The sequence below is a fragment of the Coptis chinensis genome, chromosome 2 (genome assembly GCF_015680905.1).
Source record: "Coptis chinensis isolate HL-2020 chromosome 2, ASM1568090v1, whole genome shotgun sequence".
In the NCBI taxonomy this organism is placed as follows: Eukaryota; Viridiplantae; Streptophyta; class Magnoliopsida; order Ranunculales; family Ranunculaceae; genus Coptis; species Coptis chinensis.
The window spans coordinates 17,050,930-17,061,725 of record NC_141457.1 but is presented as its reverse complement, the minus strand read 5'-3'; positions in this window follow the sequence as shown (position 1 = coordinate 17,061,725).

The window sequence follows — 10,796 nt, the reverse complement described above, 5'->3', positions numbered from 1 at the left end:
CAATGGCTACTCAAAACCGAAAAATTCTTCCAGAACAAGCTTTTACTTCTGACCAATTTTCCCCCTTTTATGATACCGAGATGATTAGTAGGAGATGGAAAAAGTTGTGGTATTCGGCGAATGATTTTTATCACACCGATTTGGTATTGAGTTTTTATAAGAAGAGGGAGATAGAGGGTTGAAAGATTTTTGTGAAAGTGAATGGTAGGAGGAGGGAATTGTGTACAGGTGTGTTGTCTAGGATTTTTGGCATTGAGGCAAAACACCTCACACTTATATTATAGGAATCTCAGTTTGGAGGAATCGAGGCTTTGATGAGAGAGACTATATTGGAAGGGCAGTACAATACGAAATCGCATTGTGTTCGACAATCGTCTTTGAGAACCAACCAGCTGGTTGTAGCTCAGTGGGTTGGTCGGAATGTCAATTGCACTACGAAAGTCAGTGACATTAATTCAAACTGTCTGCACGTTCTCTGGGTCTTGCAGGAGAAGAGGTATGATTTTTGCATCCTCGACTTTTTGATAGTTGAGATTAGATGCGCTGGTATAAATAATGCACCCTTCCCTACTTTGATTACAAAGATTATGATGCATTGGGGCTGTATTCTGAAAACCAATAGAATTATGTTGAAATTGCATGCAAATCCACGGATTTATAAGGAATGTATTCAGAGGAAGTGAAAGTTGCTTGAGGATAGGGGTGTTAAGAAGGAATCGGATGAGGACGAGATGTCGTGTTTTGATGTCAGAGTTTGGGAAAAGGCTACTGCGGATGAAGCCCGTGCCTCCTTACTGCATCATGGCATGCGTTCTCTTAATACCATTTGCGAGGATCTTCGGACTAGGCAGGTTACCATCCATGAGAATTTTGAGAAGATTAGCCATAGTCACCGGGATCTCTAGGCTAACATGGAGACTCTCGTCTAGCATGAGGATGAGCGTTGGGGAGCCATGAATGCATTTATGGAGCAACAACACAGATTCCAAGTATAAGTTTTATGACACTTGCCACCTCATGAGGGTTCTTCTTTTGATGACTCTGTGAGGCATGAGCGTCGTCGATGCAGGACGGATGTCTCTGGCCCATCATCGTCTCGTGGCTAGTTTTTTTTGTATTATTGTTGTGTTAAGATTATTTTCCCTATTTTTCGTAGATTTTGATTTCGGATTGTTTAGTTAGGTAGTTAATATTTGAATTTTGTAATTGTTTTTTAAAATTTGAAGTTGTTTTAATTTCTGGCTTATGCTATGTTTTGTATCCTGAATCTTACCCTTCCAACTTGTTTGGGGGTGGAATTATTTATTTAGCAATGCCGCTAATCATATCCATGTGTTTTCTGTCGAAATATTATTGCCTGCTTGATAATGATTGAATTATGTGAGAATGTTGCTAATTTGGTGTAGCTAGAATTAGTTAGTGTTGTTTGGTGCAACCTCAAGGAGTAATAATTAGATGATTGCTATTTTAATTACAGCCAAAAAGCTATTGGTTTGGTTTTGGAGTATGCATCTTCTCTGTTTCTATTTTTGGATTTAGAACTGTCTTATTCCATCATGTTACCATAACTAGTTAGGAAACTTGTGGAACTTAGAAACTAGTTCTCTATAAATCCTTGGTTCACTCTCAACTTCATATCACACCTCTCGTTCTGCATCTCTCACTTTACCTTTGATTTTCACTTCATAGCACTTATCATACACGGAACACGCATGCCCTCAACTTTGCCTAAAGTTAGAGCGTAGCCACCCTCAAAACACTGGACCTCTTGTAAGGCAAGAGCGCGCCCGCGCCCTTCCACAGGCAATCTTGAGTGCGTCCGCGCCTTAACCTCTGCAGCCACTTCCAATTCTGATTTTTTTTTGTGGGTTCTTTTGAGGTTGTTTCCAGCAGTTCTAGAGTATGTGTGTGTGATATGAAGTCTCCTCAGATCATTCCGGAGATGTTTTTCAAAGATTTGTTCGCGAGTGACATGTATGGATCTTGGTTCCACGACGTGATTATACAGGCAAAATGACAGCCTCTAATGGTAAGCTTGGATGAACTATATTCTCCTGCACTTACAACTTATTTTTATGAGCATTGTAAGTTCTTTGAAAGACCAGATGGAGAACAAGTGTTCTCTGTCACCATTGGCGATGAAACAATGGACTTAACCAAGTTCTTGTTGGCTTTTGCTCTTGGACTGTCCTTGCCTGCTGAAATCCAAAACCCATGGGGCTATTGGGTATATAATATGTATGTCTACACCGATAAGTTTTTGCATGAGGCCTATGGGGCAGGGATTTTTCATGTCGAGGACTAAGGGCAATATAACGTAGCCCTTGGTAGCTTGTCCCTTAGCGTGGGCACTGTTATGTTTTTTATCATGTTAAACATACTAGGAGAATGACGTTTTTCTTCTGCGAATGACGCCACTTGTAGCATTTTCCTTGCTCTAGCTACGGGACGTATGCTTTATGACCTTCCCCGAAGCTTAGTTTCTAGTTTAGCATGAGCCCATAGTATGAGGCACAAGTATCTTCTTATGCCCATCTTAGTTTGTCGAATAATGCTATGTTTCTTTCTTGATTTTTGTGCCCGTTTCACAAATTGGGTTGGGGTTGACATTGTCCGACCCACCAACTACATTATACATTCTTTTCATGCAATGACTTGGCCAGGGTGGAGGCTACAACCTAATTGGGTTGCCTCTTACACTCCATCCGACCAAGTGGCGTTTAACATGTTAGCGATTGTAGATGATAAATGGCATGAGGTCTAGCAAATTATCATGGCGTGGTAGGATGCCAAGGAACCACAATTCTTTATTGAGGAGGAGGACAATGTGTAAATGCTGGATATGAGGTAAGTTTTATTTTTTGTTAGTGTCTGCTTATGTCCCAAACAATTTAATTCTTGTTAACCCTATAACGGGTGGTACTCATATAGAGTTGCGTCTGTTTTTATTTATCTATATTAGTATATTCTAAATTTGTTTTGTAGGTGTTATTCAATTTTCACGCGTTTCCATAGTATTTCCTATCCTTCTTATTTTAATACTTTGAGAACAAAGCATATTTTTGTTTAGGGGTGGCATAGAAACACGTGTAATTTAAGGCACCTATTAGGATAATACATGTATAATATGAACTTGTTTTCTAGTAAAAAATAATAATAAATAAATAAATAAATAGTTTATGCTATACACTTAGGAAATAATGGTATTGTTTCTTTCTCTATGATGATAATAGTCTAGATATTTCACGTGAGCTCTTATATTAGATTAGTCTTTAGAAATTTAGGTTAATATGTAGGTAATAATCATTGCATCTTTTCATAAATATATTGCATGAGTATCTATGTTTGTATTGGTAGTAAGTTTCTGAAATCTAAGCTAGAGTACTTATTCTACAAATCCTATGAAGCCTTATATGAGTAAATTATTTGAGAAATGACACATGGGAGAAGTAAATTCCGAATAGAGAAATCACACGTCCACTTCCTTGATCACTATACCATATCCTAAGGGAGAATTTAGGCCCTTTTTGGATCGATATAGCCAGAAATTCAAACTCATATGAAATTATTTTCTGCTAGTTGCCCCTCTGAGCCTTTATTTAGCCTTTCATAAACCACAATTCCTTTACCCTTTTACAAAAAAAAAAATTAAATAAAAATAAAAATCAGCCAACCCATTTTTGAATAAGTCTGATAATAGAGATGAAATGAAGAATAGAAAAGAGAAAGACCTGTGAAACAAAGAATTTGTTAGTTGCTTCAAATAAGAAAATGAAGTTTCCATCTAAAGAAAAGAAAAAAAATAAAAAAAAAAGAAAAGTTAGAACTCCAAAAACAGAATCATATGAGTCAAAAGCCAAAGCAAAAGAAAAAAATGGCTAAGGATGGAAACAAAGTAAGAACAAGGTTTTCTCTAGTTACATAACATGAAGACTCTATTATCTCAGACTTGTCTTTTTTGAATATCCATTTCCTTCATTCTTAAACCATCACCTAATCCCAGCAACACCTAATAAAGACCTCTAGCTCAATTAGGAATAGGTTAGTGTGATAGTAAGTTGCAGATGTGTTTGATCGACTTCGACTTTCTTGTATGTCATTGAGATTGTAAGGTAAAGTGTGCCCATTGTGCACTGGAGTGAGCGAAACTTGAGTGGAAAAATCAGAGTGATCTTTGTCTTGACATATATGTGAGGACCTACTTAAGGACATTATTCATAAGTTTCAAAAATGGACATGTTATTGCATTTCATAGCATAGTTCATTATATATATATGTTTATCCATAGATGATTGATTATTATGCACATATTAGCTTAGATTTCGACTTGATTATTCTGTATTCATTGCTAGTGAGATGTATAGATATCTGAGAATAAAGTAGGAAACAATACTTTTATTTCTTAGTCATCGTAGTATAGACGAAGTTTGTGAGTACCTTCTCTGGAAAACTCTCACAAGGCTATAACTCATCCACTAGGGAATTCCTAGTGGTTTAATGTCTTGTTGCATATGATCAATGCAATCGCACTCGGCGAAACAAGCTTAGTTAGAACTTCATTTTTGGTCACTTATATTAATTTCTCATATTTGCTTGAGGACAAGAAAAATGCTATTTGGGGGTGGTTTGATAAGAGGCCAAAACTGTAGTTTTAACCCCTTAATAATATTACATTTAGACCAATTATGTGTATAATAAATATGAGTTAGTATTATTTATATGCGTTTATGTATTTCAGGCATTGGTGTCAAATATGTGAAGAAATATGCTTAAAGGCCAAGATTCAAGGAGAAAAAGCCTTTTTAAAGCCCGGTCAAAGCTGAAAAGTCAAAGTCGACGCGGGCAGAAATAGAGCAGAAAAGTTAACAGAACTTCCGCAGGCCGTATCTTTGGACTTAGACCTCGGAATTGGTCCTATTATATGTCAAAACGACCGGCTTGGAAAGAGATTTTTAATAGTCAAGGCCTTGACCCAATCAAAGGAGCAAAATTGGACGAAACGGTTGTTGCATTAATTTCTAGCAGAGAAACCCTTTTTGGACTTAAGTAATTAGGTTTTGGGCTTGATTTTAAGGCCCAAAACATGGGTCCAAAGCCCATGCACCAATTTGTAGACCTAACCCTCTCCTATATAAAGAAAACTAAGACCAAACTCTTACTTACTTAGAATACCCTAGAATACTTAGTTTTAGTCTTTAAAATCATTCAACCTAGGTTTTAATTCATATAACTTTTCATTAGTTTTAAGTTAGTTATTTGTTTTTCATTATTCCATTAGATTAATAAAATCCAAGTTATTGTTCTTCATTATGTCTCCTTATTATTTATATATTAATGATAGTCTAATGAGTTCTAGCTAAACCTCTATTAGAGGGGTTTGATAAAGTTTGATGAAAACTTGATGTGTTAGTTATGATTATTGCTTTTTAAGAGTTTCACTCTAGTAGGTTAGTTGAATTGCCATGAGAATGGGTTGAATTTCCTCACATGCTAATTATTAGTTGGCAGAGATTGCTATGAATAATTAGGAATCAAACACTTAATCTTAATTGGTTAGGATTGCAATAATTTACACTAGCATATTAGGAATGCATCAAGTGGAATCAAATTCCCCTAATCCCTTCTCCATATTCACATCTTAGTATTAAATTGTCGTTAGTATAATCTAGTTATCATAATTTCAATCACCGTATTAATATAATTAAATCCATTACTCTCATTCGTTTTTGTTAGAATCGATTAAACTATCGATACCTTACGTCTAAACAATCTAGGAGTGGAACGAATTCTCTACTCCACATATTTCACGATAACCGAGAGTAGAATCTTTAATCATAGCAATGTAATAGCTTTAGTTTTACTTATTCATAGCATAAATAGGTAAGAGTAGGTAAAACTATTGTTTTACAGTTTATCAATACATGAAGTTTTCTAATTTAGCCCACATGAAGCCAAACTAAAGCCCAGGGAAGCAAAAAGGACATTCAAGTAAGAACAAGATGAACGTGCCAAAAAGCATCAAACTCCAACGCCCATATCATCTAAACCTTGACTCTAATGGTGGAAAATGAACCATCAGAATGATCAGTGCGATGAGCTCTACACATAGGCGAGACTTTATAAAAAGTCAACTTTTGGATCCGCCACTAGTCAAGGCATGAGGGACCCCACTATACGGACCCACAGAATCTGGCAATCAAGCTCACACGTCAAGTTTCCACACAAATCAAGCTGCAATAAAACCATGAAAGACTTTTGTGCATAACTTTGGCACAAAAGTCCTAATTGGTGGCATGATTAGGTGGCTTAATTAAGTAGAAAAAAAGTCCTAATTGGTGACATGATTAAGTGGCAAACAAATTTATTTGATTTTGGCACAAAAGTCCTGATTGGTGGCTTAATGTCTTGATTAGAAAAAATTCAAGATTTCTCATTTATGGATACAGTTGGATGTTAGAATTCACCTGGATGTAAAGAAAATGAGCACTCTCATTTGCTATAAAAAGATGTCTTCATGAGCAAGAAATAACTTTTTCTCTATTAGTTAAGTTTTAGTCCAAAGTAGAAAGTTTCCATCCATGTAAGGTTTTTAGTTTTGTAAGTTGTTTTATGTTTAGTTGTTAATAAAATCTTTTATATGTCTTTATATGTTTTCCAATAAAATCAATCTTTATGTCTACTAATCAAGAAATCTTTGCATGTCTTTGTATGTTTTTATATTGTTGCTACTTCATTTTAACAAATGTTTAGATTTCTTGATTAGGAAAGCAACTTTGAGTACATGCATATCAAGTAACTTAGTAAAGTAGGTTAAAATTAAAATTTGTAAAATCTTGCTCATATAAGTTCCTCAAAGAGTTATTTCCCATTAATTGTAACAAGCGTTCTGATCTTTTGGTATGGAACGAAACCCTCACTCCAACTATATTGAAACGTGCACGTGAGTGAAGTATTTGAACGAGTGTACTTGAGTTTGTGAAAACCTATTTTTCAACATATGAAAAAGTGCATCAATCAATTGGCACCGCTGCTGCCCTAAGGATTCAAGGAATGCCACACCATAGCTGGAATAACTCAAAGGGGAATCCCCCCTCCCTCAACCTTCCGCCCTTTTCAATTTTTTCTTTTCCATTTTCGTTTTGTGTTGGTTTGACAGGAAATAACTATCTTGTATATCTATTTAGACATTACATGAAATTTTGAAATTTTACAGAGACAATCTGTAACATATTAGTGATTTACTGGAATGTTTTCTTATTTTTCTTAGTTGTTTTACCAAGTCAACTAACACCATCGTTTTTCTGTTCATCGTTTAAGTTTTCAGGACACACGCTTCTGAGCAACCAGTCGAGCAGAGCAACTTAGCATGCTTCGAATAAGATAATTTTTTTCCTGGAAGATCATTGATGTGTCAGGAGTTCCCCATTAAAATTTTGTGATTTTTGGACCTATTTTGACTCCCTAACCAGTTGATTGTTTCCAGCATATTACAACAGTTTTTCAATAACACAAGTTTTTGGAACTATAACTGATAAAGAGGATCTCCAAAATTCCAATCAGTCTAAATTTTTTAAAGAAACATATTTGATATGTCAGGATACTCTAGTAAAAATTTGGTGATTTTTCAAACTGTTTAGAGTATCTCATTTGTTACTCATTTTATTGTGTGCCGAACATACTATTCACGTACAGCGATCACTATTACAATAAAGAGATCATTATTCAGTAAAAGCAAGTACGTTAAGGAGCTCAACTCGTTTCGGGAGTTCGATCAACGATTTCGGTTCTAAGGTGGAGTTGCAGGACGCATACATGTTCTAATTTTTAATATAATTTTGTACGATTCACCTGTGTTTATCTAGTATGTAGCATGTAATGGACTATTATTTGCATGTTAAGATAGAAATATGTATGAATCATGTGCGTATGCCTGTAATGTATTTATACATTTGAGTGATTATGAATTGCATGTTCATGTATATATACGTTTGAGTGATTATATTTTGCATGGTTATATTTATATTTATAGATACGTATGCGTGGAATTTGTTTGCATATTAGCATATATATATATATGCTCGTTGTTGCATGATAGTTAATGTAAGGGGGATTTCCCCTCATTAACTAGATGACACGTGAGCGGTAAATGACCTAAGACTATGGATACTCAGAATAAGACGAGAGCCATTAGATTAGTTTTGGGAATAAGTTATCTCGTGTTTATCATGAGTGTGCTATAAGCATGTGCTAGTCACGTGACGAACCACCTTTGAATATACCAGTTCTCCAAGTCATTAGGAACTGATTAAGACAATTCCTGAACAGAAGAAAACTGAAGAGGGTGATCTTTGATGATAAGGAAGGAATCAGAATGACATATCGTTAAGAGTTACCTTTTGGATCTAATCTTCCCATATGCGATGGGTTATTATGACCAACAAGGAAACCTACCTCTAATAAGATATGGTCCAGATTCAGACTTCCATAAGGAGAGGATTCCTAATAGGAAGGCAGAGTCCAAAGATAGAAAGGAATTCACAAGCGGTGAGGTTAACCCTAATCCTAGGACTCTCAAGGCTCTTCCTATATAAGCAATAAGAATTCGCTCTTAGGAACTACGTGAAATAGGGTTTGATTCTTCTAAATAAACAAGGATACACGTAGGAAGTTGCAAGGTGGTTCAACCCTAAACATTAAATCATCTCATCCCTTCTCCATCAAGAAAAAGTTCCGAATCACTAGGTACAGAGGAGGATCAGGGGATACTGAGAAAATCCCCTACATCTTTTGGCACCGTCTGTGGGGACGAAAGCAGGTAACATTCGTTTTGTCGACCGATTTAGTTTAAAAACTCTTAACATTGTGATGGGCAGGAACTAAGAAAACAAAAGGTGCCGCTACCACCCACAGCATCGCTGCCAGAGAAGAAGAAGACGGATGCCTGAAGGAGGGGAGAATGTCGATCATCATGATGTGAATAATCCCCTTCAAGAACAGTTAACTAGCACCGACAGACTAGTTGCTCTTGGTGGTGGAGGCCCTGATAATGATGCTCAAGGAGAATGCCAAAATGGTGAGAATGCTATTCTTACCAACCCAGAGTCTGTTCAGGCAAGCCAGGTAGTACAGGATCTGGAATAGCAAAGAAGCAACCTTGAGCGAGAAGTACAGCTGCTGAGGCATTTGTATCAATCTAACACAAGGAAGGAGCCGCTTATCGATCTCGATGGTGACGGCCTTCCAGAGGGCGGTCGAGCTAGGAACCCAAGGTGTGGGGATCCAGTTCGGCGCGAACAATCAGAATCAGAGTACAGTAATTAGGATAAGCACTCAGATTCAGCATCAGAATTAGAGTCAACTGACCAAGATCGCGATGTCAACCCTCGATACTGAAAAAGAATCCAGAACAAGAGAGTTTCTACCAAAGAAAGAGCATGGGAGACTGAGAAAAATGACGTGATCTGTCAGATGCATAGGATGTCTAGTAAAGGAAGAAAAATGCAAGACTCCCTTGTTCAATCTGCTATAATGGGGCAGGCATATCTCCTTTCTCATCACGAGTAATGAGAAAGTCCTATCCCCGTGGTTACAGACAACTGAAGTTCAGTATCTCCAGTGGCAAGTCAGATCCAGTGGATCGTGTATTCATATATCGAGCCACCATGGGATAGTATAAAAGGTATGACCACGTCATGTGTCAAGAGTTCAAATCTTCCCTGTCTGGATCCACGCTCCAATGGTACCACAGGTTACCTGAGCGGCAGATCAGGTCCTCAGAAGAGTTGTTTAGAACCTTCATCGACAAATACTCATGCAACAAGCACCAACCAAAATAGATCGATGCACTGTTCAATATTAGGAAAAAAGACGGGGACGCATTGAGATACAACATGCAACAGTTTATGGAAATTTCAATCCAAATAGAGTCTTGTATGTGACGAACAGACCGCTATAATGGCTTTCAAACAAGGGTTAGATGAAAACAATGCCTTATTCGGGTCCCTCTCCAGGAAACCACCCCGTGATTTGGAGGAACTCCTAGACAGAGTCGAAACTCATGCAGGGTGGGAGGAGGATGTCCTGAACAGACATCAGGAAGCAAAGAAGACTAATCGGGCAACCCCTGTATTCCTAAGAGAGGGGAACGAGAACTATTCACCTCAAAAGCCAAAGAGAGACCACCATCGTGGTTGCTAAAGGGCTGAATCCCCATCAAAGGGATGAATGCCAAGAGGGCAGTACCATAATTTAGCCAGCAATGGAGATGTAAAACCACAAAAGAGGCCACGGATGGAAGGTGCTGAAGAAGCTCTTCCCTCGATGTACAGAAAGTTTGCTCCTCTGAACAAAATGGTAGACGAGATCCTAGACTCGATCAAGAACCAGAGCTACCTCAAATGGCCAGCTCTACTCAAGCCAGGCTCCCTAGGTACCAGAGACCAGCAGACTTACTACAAATTCCACAAGAGTAAAGGTCACAGTACCAAGGCCTGTAGGACCCTGAAAAATGAACTACAGGATCTGATTGAGAGGGGCTACTTGAAGCAATTCGCAGCACACGAGTAGGCGAATGCAGTGCAACCTAAGGAGATCAGCACATCAGTTCAGTATCCCTCAAGTACTGGACCACTCAATGGTCATGTCCAGATAAACATGATTTCAGGAAAGGTAAGCAAGTGAAGTGGACAGGTCACAGAGAAGGGTTCGCGATACCAAATGCACATTGCAAAGCAAATGAGGATTATGAGCAACGAATTGAATGCAGATTGTTATCAAGTTAACACATTACCCCACAA